This window comes from Cygnus olor, chromosome 2 (genome assembly GCF_009769625.2).
Source record: "Cygnus olor isolate bCygOlo1 chromosome 2, bCygOlo1.pri.v2, whole genome shotgun sequence".
Lineage (NCBI taxonomy): Eukaryota > Metazoa > Chordata > Aves > Anseriformes > Anatidae > Cygnus > Cygnus olor.
In genome coordinates this window covers 94,974,493-94,994,542 of record NC_049170.1, presented here as the reverse complement: position 1 = coordinate 94,994,542, position 20,050 = coordinate 94,974,493, and the positions used below count along the sequence as shown (strand labels likewise).

General features: G+C 36.7%; 1 long non-coding RNA gene across 1 annotated transcript; it reads left to right on the top strand.

Annotated features, from left to right (window-relative positions):
- The first annotated feature begins 9,789 nt into the window (after positions 1–9,789).
- Positions 9,790–13,977, top strand: LOC121066674. The gene is made up of 3 exons (XR_005817912.1): positions 9,790–9,852; positions 12,511–12,577; positions 13,653–13,977. It is a non-coding gene; the product is annotated as an uncharacterized LOC121066674 (long non-coding RNA).
- The last annotated feature ends 6,073 nt before the right edge of the window (positions 13,978–20,050 follow it).

The following is a 20,050-nucleotide window of genomic DNA, read 5'->3' as shown; positions in this document are numbered from 1 at the left end:
AGCAATTGCCAAGAGGAACTGAGTTTACCCTCTTAATAACACCTAATTTTTTCTTGTTTGTTTGATTGTTTTTATTAACTTTTCAGTCTCCTGGCTCACAAGTACAAAGCTGGTTTGTAACTTGGCCTTACAGGTTTATGCCCTTAAGACAGCACTTCCAGTAACACAGATCTGCTATTACTTTCTAGCAAGCCTCACAGTTGGAGTTTTAATAAAGTCTAAAGCCACAAATCCAAAATTCTTTGCTTCTGCTTTATTTTAGATTTGAATCTTCCTTGAGAATAGTTTTTTATTGCTTGCTGCCGTTGGCAGATGAGCTAATATCCCTTCCAAGCAAGCAAAGCACATAATTACTTACATGAAAAGCAAGCTCTTTGGGAGAATTCTCAACTAAACCCACCCCTTGGAGGAAAATAGGAAGGGCACTGGCAATTAGATAAGCTGCACTTCAGACATGAACAAACACATTTATCAGATAATTAGTAGATACTTTTTAAAGTATTTCTGGCACTGAGATCCAAAAGCAGGTAAGCTCATCTGATGAGAAAAGCCCTGTGGCTGCAACAGACTGCTAACTTGAGGGAGAAATGCCATATATTGTAACTCCTTGCATGTTTCAGATGTTCAGTGTTCTTTGTCTTGAGTCTTCAGCCAGTGTTATCTATTCTCTTTTCATGAGCTGGAAGGCAAGAAATGTCACATTCAGAGAAAGAGTAGCCTTGTGTGAACTATTTGCTTCTTGCTGGGGAAAAAAAAAAAAAAAAACAATACACTGTAGACCTTGAGAGAGGTATCTTGGACAGAGTAAGGCGAGGGAGCAGACACACTGATCAAAATTAGCTATAAATAACTTCTAGTCCACGGTACTTATTGGAAATGGGGATCAGGTATACCATGCTATATACAGACGCAACAGTATTATTTTGGTAGTAGCTAGCCTGCCAGGGAAATTGCTACTACTAAGATAGATGGCGCCAAACAGTTAACATTGATCTCTGGAGGTCCATGGATTTTGATCTGGACCACAAAGTACCTTTAGAAGCAAATCCGGTAATGCTTTTGTGTCTCCACAGTTAATGGACAGTTAATGTGCTCCTAAGGATGCAAACGTTCTAACAGTTGGAGTAGATAGTGATAGAGTTATTCATCCTCTACTCTTCACCAGTGATTAACAGATTGAAAGATACTGCAGAGACATTGTAATTTCCATGTTTGTGTATGTGTATATGTGTACATATAGATGTATATATATATATAAAGGATATGCATGAAAAATGTCTAGCAGGCTACTTTCATTAATTAGAGAGTGATCCTTTTAATGATCAAGAATACGAAAGGATTGAACAGCTAAATGACTGAATGATCTTATATTTTCATTCAATAAATAAAGCATTCCAGGCTAACTAATATTATTGTGAATAAATCTCTTTTTTGAAATACAAAGCACTTGTGATACTCAAAGACACAAGTTTAGAAAATAGTCTTTGAAGTGTTTTTTTTTTTTTTTTTTTTTTTTTCCAGTGAGGTCTGTATGCTAGTAGAAAGTTACTGGAAACATTTGTCAATTATCAAAATAATAAAAGAAAATCCCCTGAAAATTTTAGCAGTCTCCAATGTGAATATATCCCTGTGAATATATGTGTATATTTATACTCATAACACTGCATAATGCATAGAGTACATGCTTACCTAATAGTATGCAGCTATAAGTTATTTGTGACAATTGAAATTAAATGACATTTTCTCATGAGTTCAAGTATAGTATTAAAAAAAAAGATTTCAAGAATATTTTTGATTTTTATTTTAATACAGAGCAAACACTGTGTTCAAGAAGTAAACATTTTAAAAATAATGGCAGTACCTCTTTTCAGACTATTCTTGTGATACACACTCAACATACTATGCATAGTGTACTGTGATGGAAAAGAATATACCTAGTAATAAGTTGAAAGCTTTCCTCCAAACTGTGTTAGAAATATATTCCTTCATTTCATAAGATTTTAAAATATCTCAGCATGTCTGATTTTAATCTTTTGTTATATGATAATCGCCAATCACAGGTCATATAAAAAGAGAGACAGTTGTAATTTTGGCACTGCTGCCAAACACCATTTCCTCCAGAAGGCAGCTTTCAAAATTTTTTTTGTTTTATACTTGTGCTCATAGGGTGAATATTGAATGAAAAATTGTAGTTCTCAAGCATTAGAATCCATCCCAAATGTGCTGATCTAGTTTCAACAGTTAGATAGGAAATACAATACTACTACTTTGCTCACAGGGAAGCTAAATTTGTTAACGTTTTTAAGACATTCTGAGATCTACACACAGAAAGTACTTTTTGAAAATGCTTATATATAAAGGCACTGAATATTATTATAGCTGTGTGATGCTACAGATAATGTAACATAGAAAAGTTGTTCTCGTATTGGCCAAAGAAATATGAATTGTCTAGCATGTTAAGGAAAAGTTAATGGTTTGGGGAGAGACCTATTATTTTCTTTGCATGCATCTGTATAACAATTTTAATACCGAACTTTACAGAACTTGTTTATTCTTCATTTTTACTTTTATTTTGGAAATAAGATCACAAGATTTTATAGAATATCTACCTGTAAATATCTATTGAGAGTGGTATTTGTTTCATGTAAAGTTAGCTATCTGAAAGCTAGATGTCTAAACACACTAGTCATTTGTATTCTCTCTGTAATCAGCACAGAAAAGCATGCATCTCCTGAGGGCAGTTCTTCATTGGTATACATCAAAACTAGGTGGGATGAAACACACTCTAGAGATGTCTATCTACATCCATTAACTTTAGAGGGAGCCTATTTTAGATTAGCTTTAGCTATCTAGAAGTTAAAGATCTCACGGAGCTCAAGATCTCCCCTGCTGCTCTATTAGTGAAAGATACTTCCAAACCTCCCAGATATTTAATAAAAAAGAGGGAATGAGACCCTGGCCCTACTAAAACCAATGACTCCACAAAGTTCATAAAGGCCAGCACAGCTGCTGTCAGGTTCAAGTCCGTTTATGTGTCTGCAAAATATCCAACTTCAATCTCGGTTTTGTTCTTCTTGAACAAAAGTTGTGATTGTGTGAAGCTAATTTACGAGCAAAGCAAGCTTTTGCAGCAGCAACATACTGAAGGCAAGACTGAATCTAGGAAGAGATATAATCTACGTAATGTTTGTTCTTTACAGAAGTGAGCATTTACTGCATTTAATTATTTGTTTATACAGTTGAAGCAAATGCCTAAAATTTTCTGCTTTTATTTAGTTACATAAAACACTGATAGTCTGCAAATTATGAGAAAAGTAGAAATGGTAGACAAACAGGGATAACAGAGGCCATCTTTAAGCAGAGACTGAGCACAAGTAGAAGGCAGCACCTATTTTGCTGCAATAAAAAAATGAATTTTACTATCCCATGCATGAAAACAAAGTAAGTTACTTTTACCTTAAAGGTGATAAATTGAATTTTGCCTATGCTACTGAGAAACTTTGGGCAGACTCAGAAATCAATGGTCTTCTTTGTGGTTTCTCAAAACTTCTGCCTCCTGTGAAAGGGTACTGATCACTATGAGCAGGAGCAGACTCCTTGTTTGACTTAGGCTGTCACAGGCAATAGTCAGACTTTTGACAAGCAAACAGAAGGAGTTAATGAACTTTTGCAGTAGTGGCTTTTCTATCTGATTACTTGAGAAATATTTATGCTTTTACACATTCAGCTAGCATTGAGCATTATTTACAGCAAAGGATATCTCTAAAATGGGAAAGGTTCTTGAAACACAGAAGATAGTAATGTCAGATGAAACAAAAATTGCTAAGGAGTTCAGAGTAAGCCTGTTAATGGAAGGAATTGAGCAGGTAGTAAATACTAACTTAAAAAAAATATTTGCAACAAGATGTGTACCCAGTATTTTCTGAAGAAAGAAATCATCCAGTAATGTGTACTGATTTTGATAGTTCATTAGCTGTGCAATAGGTATCAAGATACGTGCAATATTTGAACTCAGATGGGTGCAAACTTCTTTTACTTTCATGTTACTCTGACTAATAGAAATAGGTAAACATTAAAAAGCAAATAATAAGCTCTTAGTTCTGGAGCATGACAAGAATCTTGGTTCCTGGCTACTCATTCTCTTTCTTCAGCCCCATGATGTCCCAATGAAAATCTTTAGGCAATGTATCTATCATACTCTAACATCCCTTATTTGATATATTGTCATCCTTATTCGGTGTTATGCTTATTCAGTCAATGCTGAATAAGTAAATATATTTGTTATTCAGTGTTTTAGAGTTTTCTTGAACTGGCTGCTGTGGAGAGTTTTCAAAGTGGTTGCATGTCATAGCATCATGGCAAGCTTTGATGAAATTGCAAGTAGCTGCTTGTAAAGGGTATACATATATCCATATTACAAGCAGCTAGGCTTATAACAGGAAACGCTGGATGACCTTAAAGGTGATGGTGCCATTTCTATCTGTCTACCGTTTCTAGCTAAGCAAGCTGATGTTCATAAGAGCTACTTGGTATGTTTTAGATTTGTACTTCTTCAGACAATGAGCATCTTACTATCTTAATCTGTAAACACCTTAAGACCAAACTTAGCACCTGGAAGAACATATAGAGGAGGCTGATAGTTATCGTAGTTTCCACAGAAGCCTTATTTTGTAGGAAAAATGACTACAGACTCACTCTTTAAGATTTAGAACTGCTAGAAAATCTCAGTAGCATGGAGTTCATTTCAAATTTTTGAACTGAGTCTCCCCTTTATTCTGAGACTGGACTTGTCTGTCTTTAAGCAAAACTAGTATTTCTTCTCAATTTTGGTGCTGTTATTTGCCTTCCACCCTCCTGCTAAGCTGGCTGCTCTGAGAAATTCAAGGTAGTTATAAAAGTCTCTTTTGGCTCCTTTTGTATGGACCTTGCAAGACTCTTTAATAGCCTGTGCTCCTCAGCACAGATTGCATGGGGTCAGGAAGGTCAGGATGATTTGCGAGCTCTTCCTTGTGCGACAAGTTAGTTTTAGCCGCAAATACACTCAAATACCGTATTACGCACTGATGGCTTTCTGAAGTTGTTCTGCCCCCACACCCTGAAGAAGATGGATTGTTCATGATCTGTGTATAAGATGCCGCTGCTGCAGTCTGTCTTCAGCTCCATCTCACATATCTCACCTCTGGGCAACAGCGCTGTGTAATTGATGTTCAGTGTGCCTCAAGGGGCTTAAAGATTAATGCACCACAAAGGTATCATGCAAGCTGCAGTTTTAAGGAGCTAGACTGTGATCTGCAGTATTAGATTTCATTAAGAGGTTAAAAAAGAAGTTGTACCAAAATGTATATTAGGCCAGCAGCTGTAAATAGTTGAATGGAGTCATAACTTTCTGAAACTTTTTGTTGCTTGGGTATATGATTTCACCACAAACACTGAATAGGATTATTTTTGACAGCAATATTTTGTTTATTACAGGTAGTGAAGCTGCATGCAACAATGGTTGTTATTATGAGAATTTCAGAACCATTTATGTCGTTGTAAGAATTTAAAAACATAACTGAATCCAGAAACCCTGTTTTCCCTGCTCAGGTTATAACTTCTTTTGGCTTCAGTGAGTAGTCACAAATATCCAGAGCAAAAAAAAGTTCCTCCATAGATACACTCTAAGTGTATATATGCTTCTATGTGTGCACAAACACACATTTATATATATATGTATATAAAAGCATATATACATACCCTATCACTCTCATTTTTTATTTTTATTTTTTCTCTGTGAAAGATTAGCTCTGTGAATGTTCTGTCAAGGACACTCATAATAGGCAGATGGAGTGTTATTGCAGTGATTGTATGAAAAGCTGAGTAACATTAAACTTTGAATGTGAATGGATTTTTTTCCACTAACAAGCTTAGATTTCATATCTGATTCAGGCTTAACAATAGCAGTATAAGGCAAAAGAGAGAGAAAAAAAAACCCTTTATGTATGTTCTGTTTAAATTAAGTGTTCTATTTTTTAAATTAGATGTGTAGAAGTTATTTCACTGAAGCTGAAAATTAGGTTCACTGAATGCATTTGGCAATTAGCATAAATATCATTGAGGATGATACCAAAAATGTTAAAAATTGGCATGACCTGAATGAGCCTTTAATATTAAAACTGCAGTTTGGCAGATATTTAAACAATAGTGAACATCACCCTTCTGGCCTGTCTTGCTGGAGATGCCTTCAATGAAAAAAATGTGTTTGGTCTCATCGAAAGCCAAGCTCAGTTCTAACTATATATAACAATAATGTGGTCATATCCAATGTCATTCGTTCAGCATTCTTGGGGAAGTTCAAAAGGTTGGTTTAGTAAAGGTATCTCTGGTGTTCAGCCCAAGAAATTAAAGCAAAGGGCATATCACATGTTGGCATGAAAACCAAAGCTGATTTATTCCCAGATCCCCCAGTAGATCTGTCCTTCCTCTGCTTCTGCTGGTAGTCTACAGACATAGTCCAATTGGAATAACTTGAGTGGGTAGACAACAGTAGCAAAGAACAGGCAATCGGGCAAAGCGTGGGGACTGTAGTATAGGAAAAGGAAACACCTGGAGAAGACAAATTCCAAAAGCAGAGTATTGTGACATATGTAGTGCTTAGTGCATCTAGATGTGTAGAAATTATCATAGTAGATAAAAGCTTCCATGTATCTAGAATTTATTTATTTTTGAAATATACTTTATTCACAGAAATATTCTGGCTTAGAATTTAGAGATATTGGTGTTATCCACTTATGTGTGGTTGTCCCCCTCAAGCTGTCTCAGATCCCACTTCAGTCTCCCAGTTATGTCAAACTAGCTTGCAAACCCTCCAGACATCTTAAAGTTCACAAGCCTTCAAACACCATACTGTTTGACCACATCAAAAACAACACATGCTACTTTGTGGTAACAAGGTGGGAATCATACAGCAAATTGATGGAAACAATAGACACTAAACCTAAAATGATAGCTCATAGTACTACCTGAAAGCTTTCCTGCCTTTGCCAAAGATTTTAAACAAACTTATGTAGCTTCAAGTGAAATGTGATATTCCAAATTATAGTATCTGCTTCCTTTATCTTTGGTCTGATTAGTAAACAACTGATTAACTACAAAACTACAAACTGCATTGAGGGCTGTTTATTGCTATGGGTAGAGATGGAACCCAATCTCTCCTTGGGCCCGTAGGCATGTTTATAGGTAAATGGTAATTGCAATCATATATATATATATATATATATATATATATATATATATATAAATTTCAAATTTAGCCTATGAGGCCTATGAGATATTTTGGGATGATTTTATAGGAGAGCTTTGTGAGAACTGGCAAACCTTTCACATCCACCAGCTATGAAAGAGAGGGAGAGAGATGTACAGAGTGGGACAGAGCCGGCTTTTGACAAAAACATTGCACTGGAGAATGTGAATTATTGCAGTTATAAGGAGTCGGGCTGGATAAAGCAGGAGAGCAGAAAGAGCTGGAGGAGGTGAAAGGGAGCTCAACACAGGAAACGAGGCAGCTCAAGGAGGAAAAACATTGCAATGCTTTCTGGGAACATCAGGGAGGAACTGGAAAAGCTGGAGAGAATTGGAGGATGTTGAGTTTGTTGAGGAAGAAGAGTCACTACAAGAAAACAAATTCTCTCTAAGGTGAAGAGAACTTACTGTTCTCCTGTTTAGTTTTACACTGGTGAGGGATATGGTGCTACGGCTGTCAATGATACTTTTGGTACTGAAATGATACAGCAGTAATGGGAGCAAAAGTAGCTGTCAGACTTGAAACAAAACAAAGAACACGACAGCTTTCATTCCTATCTCTAGAGTCACCAGCAAGCAAAACTATTTTGTTAATATTTTATTGTTATTAGTTATAAGTTCAGCAAGGGAACTGTTACAGGTGAATCACTAAAACAGACTGAGCTGACAGTAAGCTAAAACATGCCTAGGGCAGCAAATTTTTTTTATTTTTTTTTTTTAGTATTACGACTTTCTAGTTTCTGCTTGTGATGAATAATGTGTCAAAAGAATCCCTAGCTCCATTACTGATTACTAAGGTTGCTGAACAAATGATCTGGAAAATAATCCAACTTTGAGGTGGCTATTTGGAAATCATCACTTTCCTTTTTTTAAAATATCCATGTTAACCTGATCTTTCAGATTATTTTATTCAGCTTCCTTATATTTTTCCAAAATAAGATTATTATTTTTTTCCCCCAAATGAGTCTGAACTCCTAACAGAGGGGGGGGTTGCATTTGGAAATCTTAGTCCCGAGAAAGTGAAAAACACTCCCCTTCCCCACCCCCCCTTTTTTTTTTTTTTTCCACTCACTTTATGCTCTACCACAAGCGGTGTAAAGCTTGGATTCTGATTCTTAACAGAAAAAGAATGATACTGACTGCTCTCTGGTTTAGGTATTGTAGGAAGGTCCATGTAAAGAACTTTGCTTACTTCATATTTATGGGAATGCTAATCTGACACTCATCCCGAGGAGTAATAAGGCCAATTATCTGAAGTTAAAGGAAATTAATTTTTTTTTTTCTAGGCTATGCTTGAGTTTGTTGTGAGTTTCAGCCCATATACCTACACGAGCTGTAGACTTTCAGTTCTCTTATGCTGCTACCTTCATTTTTAGATCCTCAGGTTGGTTGGAAATGGAGTTACATGGGCTAACTCATATTTGGAAACCAAGAGTATTTCACTTGATGAAGGACTTCAGTTTTTTTTTTTTTTTTTTTTTTGTATTTTATAGCTAAATCACCTGACCTCATAAAAGATATTCTCTCTCCTTACAGTTATTGACCAACCAATTTGTGTTGACACAATAGGTACTCTTAAGCCTATTACATAAACTCCATATAAAGTCTTGTTTAACATCTTTATTTTAATGTTGCAAGAATAGCACCTGACAGGCCAAAGCTCCTCCACTCTTCTGGTGTTTCTGCACATATAGGAGGGAATTATTACAACTTTTCATGGCCTTTAGGATCATGTATCTTGCATACTTCACTCTAATTAGCCCTCTCAACTAAATACTGTGACTTGGAGGGATGAGCAAGCTGACATGAGCAGTGATGGATGACTTAAAAGTTAGCAGCACATACTGAAGTGCTTGGTGAGGAAGTGACATATTTTTTTTCCAGTCGTAGGAGCTGCTGTCTCCAGTGAGAGCCATCACACCAGATGGGCTTTTAGGAGAGGATGGTACTGAGTATGTTTTTTCACTGGTGTGAATATTCTTTCTGGTAATAGAGTTCCTGATGGGACTGAAAAAGGCTTTTCTGGGAAGCACGAAGCTTTCTTTCTGCATGAGACAGCAATAGGATTATGGAAAAGATGAAATTATTCTCTGGAAACTGGGGACATTTGAAGTAGAGCAATTTTCCACATGTCACTGCAAATAATGAGCTATTTTCATAAAATGAGAAAAGGAAAAAATTAATTGTTAACTTAAGAAGGGATCAAAAATAAAAAAGGAAAAGTCTATTGAGTTCATTTTTACATCCTCTAAATTTTCAAAGGAAATTGCCTTTTTTTTTTTTTTTCTGGGTTAATTGCTATGAAATCTATTTTCAAGTTTTATGAAAAACAAGCTCTAAATCACTCAAAGCCTGTGGAAAGTGCCAATGAAAACATTTTGCAAGTGAGGTAGCTTTTACTCATTCATTCTGGTTACCCACATGTACAGAAAAAATTGTAGTTTTAGAAATGAGTCACATTTTGTTGCCCAATGGAGTTGAAGGTTGAAGAGATACATAAATCTTTAGTGAACAAAGTCAGATAGGTACAGTGATCTTAAATCTATTCCATGGGATTCAGCAGAGAAACAGGTAAAGGCAGCTGCTTTATTCTTACTCACATTCTCACTGTGTTAGTAGGTTCACAAATGAGTCAACAATTGAGGCGGTGTTTACCATTTAAAAACATATTGCTTATCCTTCTGTTTTAGGAAAGGTTTGGTTACATTTAATCCTACTAATCTCTTGATTGTGCAGAATTTTTCCAAGGCACGTTGCCTTCCTCCCCACTGAACTCAGCCAACATGACACTATCTTGTTTTTCCTGTAATCAAAAGCTAATGGGGACTATACAAACTGCTCCTATCCCTCTACCCCATTCTTCTCCTCCTCCCTCTGAGGCAATCAAACTGTGTAATCATTAGAGAGACTAATCAAGACAACAGGATTAAGATCCAGAAGCTCACTGTAAGCCTCCACTGAATAGTTATCTCTAAATAGGCCAAGAATAGAAGCATGAGTAAGTCAGAAGTTCTCTAGGAAAATCATAGGTCAAGTATGAAAGAAGGATATAAACTTAATTTTTAGTGATTGTATTAGCTTGTGTGTAGAGCTATGCCTACAATACAGATAGCATGTGCATTTCTTTATTAAAAGATATTTATTCTTTTGAAAAGGTACTGGCATTCATACTTGGTTTTTGTTTGTGCTGTGTTTTTTAGCTGTCTCATCGCATTCATTCCTATGTTAGAATTCTTTTTGTATACGTATGTAGTGATGGCCTGGTAGTTAGCTTTTATGCATGAGTGCTTATTCAGCAGAAGACAGCTCAGAACCTGAAGTGTAAGGTGTATTAGAAATATTCAAAAGCTCTGTGACATGTAGGAAATAATGTGTGTAGAGAAGAACTTGAGGTGAAAAGTAGAATCAGCTCTGAGTCCTGTGTGTGTCTGAAAGACTGTGCCAATGCAGGCGTGCTAGGCTTTCATATAAATATTGTTTAAGCATGAAGAGATGAGCTCTGCAAAAGAACCAGAGAAATAAAAGGAAACAAAGGACCCACAGAGGCTGGGAGAAAATAACTTTCAGCTGTTCATTGCTGAAGATATTAAAACTAAATAGCAGTCTGGATTGCCAGAAATTTCTTATAAACCTTTTTTTTTTTCTTCCTCTTTTTTTTTTTTTAAATATACGAGAAGGTATGTTTATAGTTGACTATACTTCTAAAACTAAATAAGTGTCTAACAAAATCTTTAAAAGAAGAGAATCTAAAGATGCAGCATTGATTTTTATTTTAATAGGCCATATTTGCATGCTTATAAACTAGATATGTCTATGAGTGTAAAGAGAGACAGAGAAAGTGTGTATCGGTTGTGTGGGTCAATTTGTGTGAGAATATGAAAATATGCTATGTGAATGGAAGATGGGTTGACTGTGTGCACAGTAGTTGGTAATGGGCAGTGGTAAATGCACCGGCCAGATACTAATAAAAGCCACAAAGTTTTATTTTTGACAGTAATTAACTAGTGATTTATTTTACAAATCTGTCCTGGTAACCCAATAAATTTGCTAATTTAGTGCTAGTTTTTTTTATTTGTAACCATCAAATATTTTACTGGGCACATCTGTGTCATAGAGAATTTTGCCAATATGCTGTTATTTCACTCATTTCAATAAATTTATTACACAAATACGAAGTGGAAAGAGTGCCTGGGATGTTAGGAAACTATAGAGTTGGTGTAGGAACATGAATAGACATGAGAGAGTATTATAGGCTCTGCTGAGCATTCCTCAGAGGTGTTAATAACTTTAAGCCTGTCAAGAATGTCTCTAGCTTGTACAGCAAAGACAATTCAACAGTTTAATAAAAAGGTGTAACATTTCCTACAGGTGAGCTCAAGTGATCAAAGGATATAATAGAGCTTTTGTTACTTCATTCAAAGAATGCATTCTGGAGTTTAACCTTTGCTTTTGATGTAATGTCATCTTTGAATGCTAACAGCCTTTTCTAGGAAGGATTAAGTTGTTTGAAGTGTTTTTTGGCCTTTATTTAGGACCTGGCATTGGAAACCAAAGAAAGTGTGTAAAAGAGTAATGTGCTATAAATCACAGAAAAGCTTTAAATAGTAATATCTAGAAACATAACTAAAAGTAATGAAGGAGAAGGTCAGGACTGGAAGGTAGAGTTTGATCATACTAGTTTTATGTTCAATGTAGATGTCTTAGAGTTTAATCATATAAGGTACCAGTAAACTTTTTGGAGGACAATATTTGCGAATTGATATCATCTGGGTCATTTTTGTAGGTACAGTGTATTTGCATTTCCATTCTGGAATAAAACTTGTAGCACAGGAACTGCACAAACAACCAGGAAAGCTGGAGCTATACAGTCCCAGTGTCTTCTCCAGTTGTCTGCTGTTGTTGTGACAGAAAAATCCTGTTTTCTCCCCAAACCCTCACAGTTTTCACCTTAACTTTTATATTAATATTACCAAGCCTATGACTGTGACTGCTGATGGACTATGCAAAAATGTCCTTGCATTTTTGGTAGTTAATGTGGCATGGCTGGCAAGGAATGGTGACTTTTGCCATTTCGTTTTAATCTTACATCAAATATCTACTAGAGTTCATGGTCACATTCAACATACTGGCAGATGCAAAGGTAGAAGCTACAGCTTTACTGGATCTGCCCAGTTTTGCTCCATTCCTAATATACATTCTCACTTTCTCTTTCCACTCATGAACATGCAGCCCAAGAAGCGGAGCATCTTATTTCCATGTGTGGTGCTGGTGCAAGGCAAAGCACAGATACTGAAAGGTAATGCAGGACCTGACTTTTAACTAAATTCAGATGTAACACCCTCTAAGGTTAAGCAACATGTACAGGAAAAATGAACAGAAGTGTCAGTAGGAAAGAGATGTTGGGTGCTTTGTTTCTGAGTACTGAAGCCTGATGGGCAAGGATGATTTCTTGTGGGTGCTGTTATAAACTAATAGATTGACTTAGGCTGAAGTAATAATATTTCTCTATCCTTTGTCATAAGATGGTTTGGGTTGCCTTTCAGGAGCGGCTTACAGAATAGTTTTAAGGCAAGAGTGAAGAGTGCAAATTATGGGAAATAGTTTTCACATTTTAAAGCAACTAGTTGAGCTTTAGCCAGGAAATTGTCTCAGATTATTGGAGCAATTCACACCTTCAAAATCTGAAATTGGACAGCATGAGAACAGGTAGGTGAGCTATCTTTTGAGAAAGCTTCCTTGATTTTTGGTTCTTGCCCCTCGTTCCCATCCCCCAGCTTTCCAACACTGGAGAACAGACAGTAAGCTTAGGAAAACAACAATAAAAACCACATTTTTAGATTGACAGAAAAAAATGCATTTTGGTAAGTTTTGAAGTTCAGAGTTAGATTCATTCTCTCGAGTCTCTGACTTCAGTGAGCATCTCAGTTTTGCTACAAATACTTCCATACTGTTGGCACTGGAACTTCAGTAGAAACTAATAAGTCCCTAGCTGTGCATTAATATCTGTCCACTGCCACAGCTCTGAAGTGTTTCATAAATAAGCAGTGGAATTTATTTGTGTCTTTGAAGTATTTGCACACAAATGGAACACAGATATTAGACTTCATCAGCATTTCTGGCTTGGAAAGGTGCAGGCTGCTGAGTCAGGACGACATGAAACTCTACTGAAACACTGCCATGGAGTAGATCACAGAGATGTTTTGATTGAAGGTCACAGGTAAAATGCACTTCTGTTCAGATAACAGCACTCTTCACAAAAATGAGTTTTTTGAAGACCACATTTCATTTATGGTGACTTTTTCTGACCCACAGTTTTCTTGTGAAGAAAGGCTGTCTTTTTGATTTGATATTCAAATGAAGGTCTTTTATAGGTCTGGATTGCATCTTCAGACTTTGCAGAAGAATGCTTCAGTGCCTTTTCATACAGAAACAAATGTCAGGACTGGAAGAGGGAAGGGAGAACACTGCGTGACTCCTCTGACTCTGGTGCAAGACGTATGAGCCTAGTAGATGGACACTGCTCAGATACATGCATTTCATCTCTTTCAGAAGGGACAGCAAAGACAGATGAGGTGAAGGGATTCAAGGGAATTCTGTTGGGTGTCCAGATGTTCAGATCACAGAATCACAGAATCATCTAGGTTGGAAAAGACCTCCAAGATCACCGAGTCCGACCTCTGACCTAACACTAACAAGCCCTCCACTAAACCATATCACTAAGCTCAACATCTAAACGTCTTTTAAAGACCTCCAGGGATGGTGACTCAACCACTTCCCTGGGCAGCCTATTCCAATGCCTAACAACCCTTTCAGTAAAGAAGTTCTTCCTAATATCCAACCTAAACCTCCCCTGGTGCAACTGTAGCCCATTCCCCCTTGTCCTGTCACCAGGCACGTGAGAGAATAGACCAACCCCCACCTTGCTACAGCCTCCTTTAAGGTACCTGTAGAGTGCGATAAGGTCGCCCCTGAGCCTCCTCTTTTCCAGCAGAATCCCAACTCCCTCAGCCGCTCCTTGTAAGACTTGTTCTCCAGACCCCTCACCAGCTTCGTTGCCCTTCTCTGGACTCTCTCGAGCACCTCGATGTCCTTCTTGTAGCGAGGGGCCAAAACCTGAACACAGTACTCGAGGTGCAGCCTCACCAGAGCCGATGTTGCTCTAAGTTTGATATGCCGTTTTCTCTGAGTGATAACATGAAACCTTGTACTGCAGCCATCCTTGAATTAGAAAAATGGTACATATTTTTGTGTAATATTTTTAATAAATGACACATTAGAAAAAATGTTCAGAGAGTAGATTTTTTTTTCCCCCAGGGTATTAGAAAGTTTGACACAATGGACATTTCATAACTGAATATAGTCCTTATGTACCCTATCTATAAATCATTGTGTATAAATAAGTCAACAAACTGTTCAATACACCTTTAGGCAAAAATATGTTATTTTTATAATACATTCCCCCTCCCCCCTCTTCTCCTCCTCCCCAATCCCCCAAGTTCTGTGACTTTTCATTAATTTTCCCCCATCACTTAGATTGAAATTGACCTTCCTCAGTTTAGGTACCAAATATGTCTTCGGTACACTCATCGAAACAAGAGCAGTAGGATTTTGGGAAGAGGGGAGGAGTTATACATTTAAGGAAAAATATCCCCAGATTTAGGGCATGAGTATAGGAAGGCAGATATAGAAATAGATTTGTATTTGTTGCATCTCTTCCCATGGAACCAAATCAGTTTTGTAATAAATGGGAAAGATGAGGGAAAATGCTACCTCTCCTGAAGCCAGTAGATGCAGGACTTTACTCTAAAAGACTTCTCCATAGCTCTTTTGTCAATGTCAAATGGATTACTTGCCAATCCAGACATACTGAATATTGTAGAATAAGTATAATAGATAAGTATACTTGTATGAAGGATAAGAACATATGTATTCCCAAATCAGTGGTCCAAGGGAGCAGAGATCCTGCTTCTGCTATTCTCAAAGAGCATCCAGTATTTTGATGTATAAGATCTTTAATATATTATGGCATTCTGTTTAGGATGCTTACATTTTTATGTTCCAAATATGTATTGCACAGAATATATATGTAGGCTGCATGAAATGTAGTATGTTCATTTTTAACATCATTTCCATTTCCATAACTGTTAGAGAAAACAGCTCTCTACAGGATTAGAAATAGATTAACATTTATATTGCTGTTAGCTATCAATCTAGTTTTTGAGTAGTGGATGCCTACATGCAAGTTTTAGGACCAAGGATTTAAAAGTGCGTGTTTTCTTCTGGTAATTACTGACAAAGCCATATAAATAATGCTCAAATGAAGCAAATGATACACCATTTTCAGGAATTATATTGTTTTAAATTGAGACATTATTAACCAACATATATAGTGATTCATCTTTGTGAACTGTGAGTGTGTTTCTTCACCAGTTTATATTTTTTCTCCATTTTATTAGGAGTGGAAGATTTTATTATGAGTGTAGACTCCTGATCCTGTGAACCTATTTGAAGGGAAAAGATGATCACATATACCGAGTGAATGTGTTCTTTATTTTATGAATAAATCTGTGCTATATTTTTAATTATGGAAGCATCAATGAATACTAAGCAGAGGTCCCTTCTTTATGGCTTTACTGATAAATTATTAGAAAAGTGGCTGATGTTTCTCACCAGACAATGAAAACTCCTGACAAAGAATTGTAAAAACTTGCTTGAGGTCCACTTGCTGAGCTCACTAACTGTTCCTTTTACTACTGCTGCTGCTGAAAGAAATGGTGGTGTTTTATACCCATATGTTTATTTCATATATATTATGGAAAAAAATGTATTACTGTGGAAATTGTCCTTAAACCATACCACAGGGATATTGTGTTTAGAAATTCCTACTCAGTAGAAGAGTAAATGGTTTTACATTATGGAAATCCAGAAAGCTACGCTTCCTGTAGAAAAGTAAATTAACTAACTAGAATGTCCCAATTTGTACACGTAATCATTTTAATTATCCTTTTTGTTAGTTTGCAGGTGACAAGAAGAAAGCAAGTTTTCCTTTTCATTGTAGAATAGAAATAAAACTTAAATAAAATTAAATAATAAAATATGTTTGGTTACCAGACAAATCTGCATACCTCCAAATGTATAATGCAAGAGCAACACTTAAGCAATGATCATGCAGTGCTTTATAGAACACCTAAGGAAGAGCAAGTTTACTGCCCTTATTTGCAAAAAGAACACTGTGGCTTTGCTTTGTTTACTTTTGTTTTGTTTTACTTGTAAATGAAAAAAAAATGCAAAACCAGATTTGTCTCTGAATGGTGTTCTAAGGAATCTAATGGAATTTTCTGTTGTTGTTATCTAGCCTCATTTGCCTAATCCTAATTGACTCCATAGCCTGACCAGTTCCTTGGAGTCACCCAACAGCCTGGAGAGAGCAGATTTGTGACCCCTTTTGCGATAGTTGCAGAGATTAGCTGACCTGCATGCACTATTGCAAACAAAAAGAATGTCAAGTGGCAGAGTTCTACGTGTTCTGAGCTACATTGCTTGTAGGAAAGTGACTATATTTGGGACTTCTGCCTCCCTTTCAAATTTACTTGAAACCGGCCAGTGGTGTGCAGGATCATATATGAAGTACTGTGTCACTGGAGTAATTCACATTTTCCATGGACTTAGCTGGATTCTTTTGAATCTGAAAAGAAAACACAAAGAACACACTAGACTCGTCTTTGTCTAGTGTCTTCAATCAGATTTTTAAGTCCAGGCAGCAACTTAAATATTTTTCCTTTGCAAGTAGAATTTCTGCTCTATCTTACCTTGTCTTTTCCAACTCAGCAACTTATATAGGAATTTTATCTTAGTTTTACAAAATCATATCCCCTGGGATTGTTTCTATACACTGAACAGAAAAAAAATAAATCTGTTTCTTAGTTGATTTTGTGATTGAATTTGTCAATAAGCAAAATGCAGTGATCTGCTTGAGACAAAAAATGTACCCTGTGCATTTGGCATTGTGCAGTACTTACATGGAACTATAATACTTTTTCCATTGCGATGAGTAACAGTTATGTATCTGTTTCCAAACCTTTCTTTTTCATTAGAGCCAAACTTCTGTCAGTCTGTGCTTCAGTTATGGCCTGAGGTTTTGTGTCAAAAGAAATGTGGTGAATGAAATATATGATATTTCCAGATTACTTTCTTGGACCTCTAATATTTCTTTGTGTATGAAGAAAAATGGACCAAATTATCAGAAAGTACTAGCAGCATTAAATTCTCTCTCTAGCTCCTGTTTTGTTCTGTCTGTTTTGGAGATTGTGTGATTGGTCTTTGCTTTTCTGTCCTTGTTTATCATTCCACATGCAACTGCTCTGCTGGGTCTCATTAGTGTTTAACTTGAAGCAGGGAAAAGCATTGCTTTTCTTGTAATCATGTACAAACACAGTAGTACTTAGTAATGTTAACATTTAATTTTATATGTGTTATAAAATGAACTCCAAGGAAAGGATAGCACTTTAGCACTTCTATTGTTTGTTGGCACATAATATAACAGGTATTAGACAGACACTGTATATGCACCAGATTCTCAGGCTGCTTATAGGAATGCTTAGATTTCTCCTGTGAAGGAGAAAAGAGGAATGTCAGTGGCATTTTTGACCGTTTGCCACTTTTTCTGTAACAGAAAGTTAAGAAAGAAAGGACTAGGCTTTTCAATCTTGTAGTTCAACAGTGCTGTTAAGATGCTCTTATGTACTGGTATTATTAAACTTATTTCTGCTGTTGGTTCTGCGGAGTCTGTGGCAGGTGAACATTTCTAGTTTCAATCAGTGATTTTAATCGAATGTACTTCATTGCTGTACTCCTTTCTGGTAAAAGCAGCATTTTAGAGGATGTAATGGTGCAGTAATATCGACATTTTGCCAATTGCCAAAGGAAAAAATTGTTATGCAGAGGACTCTGATCTGTGATATGTCCCATGCTACTTAAACTATCTCACATCATAAAGTGGGAGTAATACCACTGGATTTAAAGATAGACTATGCCAGATTTTCTTCCCTGTGGTACAGCCTTGAAGTAGAGCTGACTGTTTTCATAAGAAATGCCAGTAGTAGCATTCAAATTATGAGTGAAGGACCGCAGCTTATATTTCTGATCATAAACAACCTAACCAAACAAAAAAGATGGAAACAGTAACTATAGGCATGTGACCACATTAAGCTAGAAAAATAGTTGTATCTGTTTTTCTGACTCAACTTCTTATATACAGAGTACTCTAGAACTTTAAAGTCTTTGTTCAGAGAAACATAAACCTACTTGACACTCTTACCTGTGAGTTGTAGTTGAGGCCTCCTTCTATGAAGGGAATACCTTATCTTCTCTTGCCTGTGTCATGAGTTATGATTTACTGATTGGTTCTCTGTGTAATATCATGTAATGTCATGTGTGCGCGTGTCCAACTGGTCAAGAATAGATGCCATTTTTCCTAGAAAAAATTAAAAATCTGAAATAACCCCAATTTTTCTGAAATGATACCATCAACTTAAAATTTCATGTAAAAAGTAATATGTGTTCTCTAAAAAAGAAATAATTCCTCATATTTTTAGACAAACTGAGGTCCTGGCTTGGCCTTCTGCAGCTTTGCAGGCCCAGAGCTTGTCATGAGCCTGTAGAGAGGCGTGGTTAGGTTGGGGTCTAAGAGCTTGATGGCTGGAAAACAGCAGTCAGAAAATCAGAGTTCTTTTCATGTGGATCATGAAGTTTATTGAAACTGACCTATGTGCCCTGTTGAGCAGATTTTCCGTTTCTGGCAACAACCTCCCTCTTCCCCTCAGAATGGCAAACAAACCAGATAATTTTGAGTGACCTGCAGATGGGCATTTTTCCTCTTGCTTGCAAGTTGTCTTTACCCTTGAGGAGGCAGGGAATCATTTTACAATCCCTCCTGTCAGCAGGTGTTGAGTCGGGCAAAAGTGCAGTCTCAAGGTAGCAAAAACCAGGATCACTTCAGATTTGATGAGAGGGTTTTGCTGAGTCTAAACCTTGGAAAATGCATCTCTTTCTTTGTGTGTGACAGTAAGTTCTTACAGAACCTATAGGATCTCAGGCTATGGTGGCTTCCACTTCTAAAGCATGGGTTGAAGCTGCTCTATGTCCATAACATCAGCACAGGTTATTAGGCTTCTCTGCTAGAAGAGGGCAGAGAAGCCTGCTTCTGTCAGATAGATTCAATAACAAATCCAGGTTTTAAAATGCTGGTATTAGCAACTGTTTTGTGCCACAGATACAGTCTTCCACCTCAATTACAAAAGAAGAGGTGCTGCTAATGTTCATAATGCAAGTCAAATACTATGATAGTAAAATATCAAGGGCTTTATGTTCATTCCACTTGATAAACAGAGGCCTGTAGACCCTGAGAAGTTGGCTTGAAGTTGCTGGTCTTGTGACAGAAGGTGTACCCAGATACTGGTAGAGAATCTTTTTGAAGAGAACTACTGGATCAGTTACAGTCTTGAGATTCTGCAAATTTAACAAATGCAGAGTTCTGGCGCAAGTCCATTTTGGGTCATTGGAAGGGTATGTCAGGAAACCAGAATAACTGTCCTAAATTGCTGTGTAATGTTCCTTTACGCTGTTAAGCAGTTGTTCCTTTGCAGCCTAATGCTAGATAATGTCCTTAAACAATTACCTCACTACTTCTTCAGCTGATGCTGTCAACTGTCATTAATGGCAAAAGGACAGCTGATGAAGTTTGTAACATACATGGGACATCCTGGGCTAA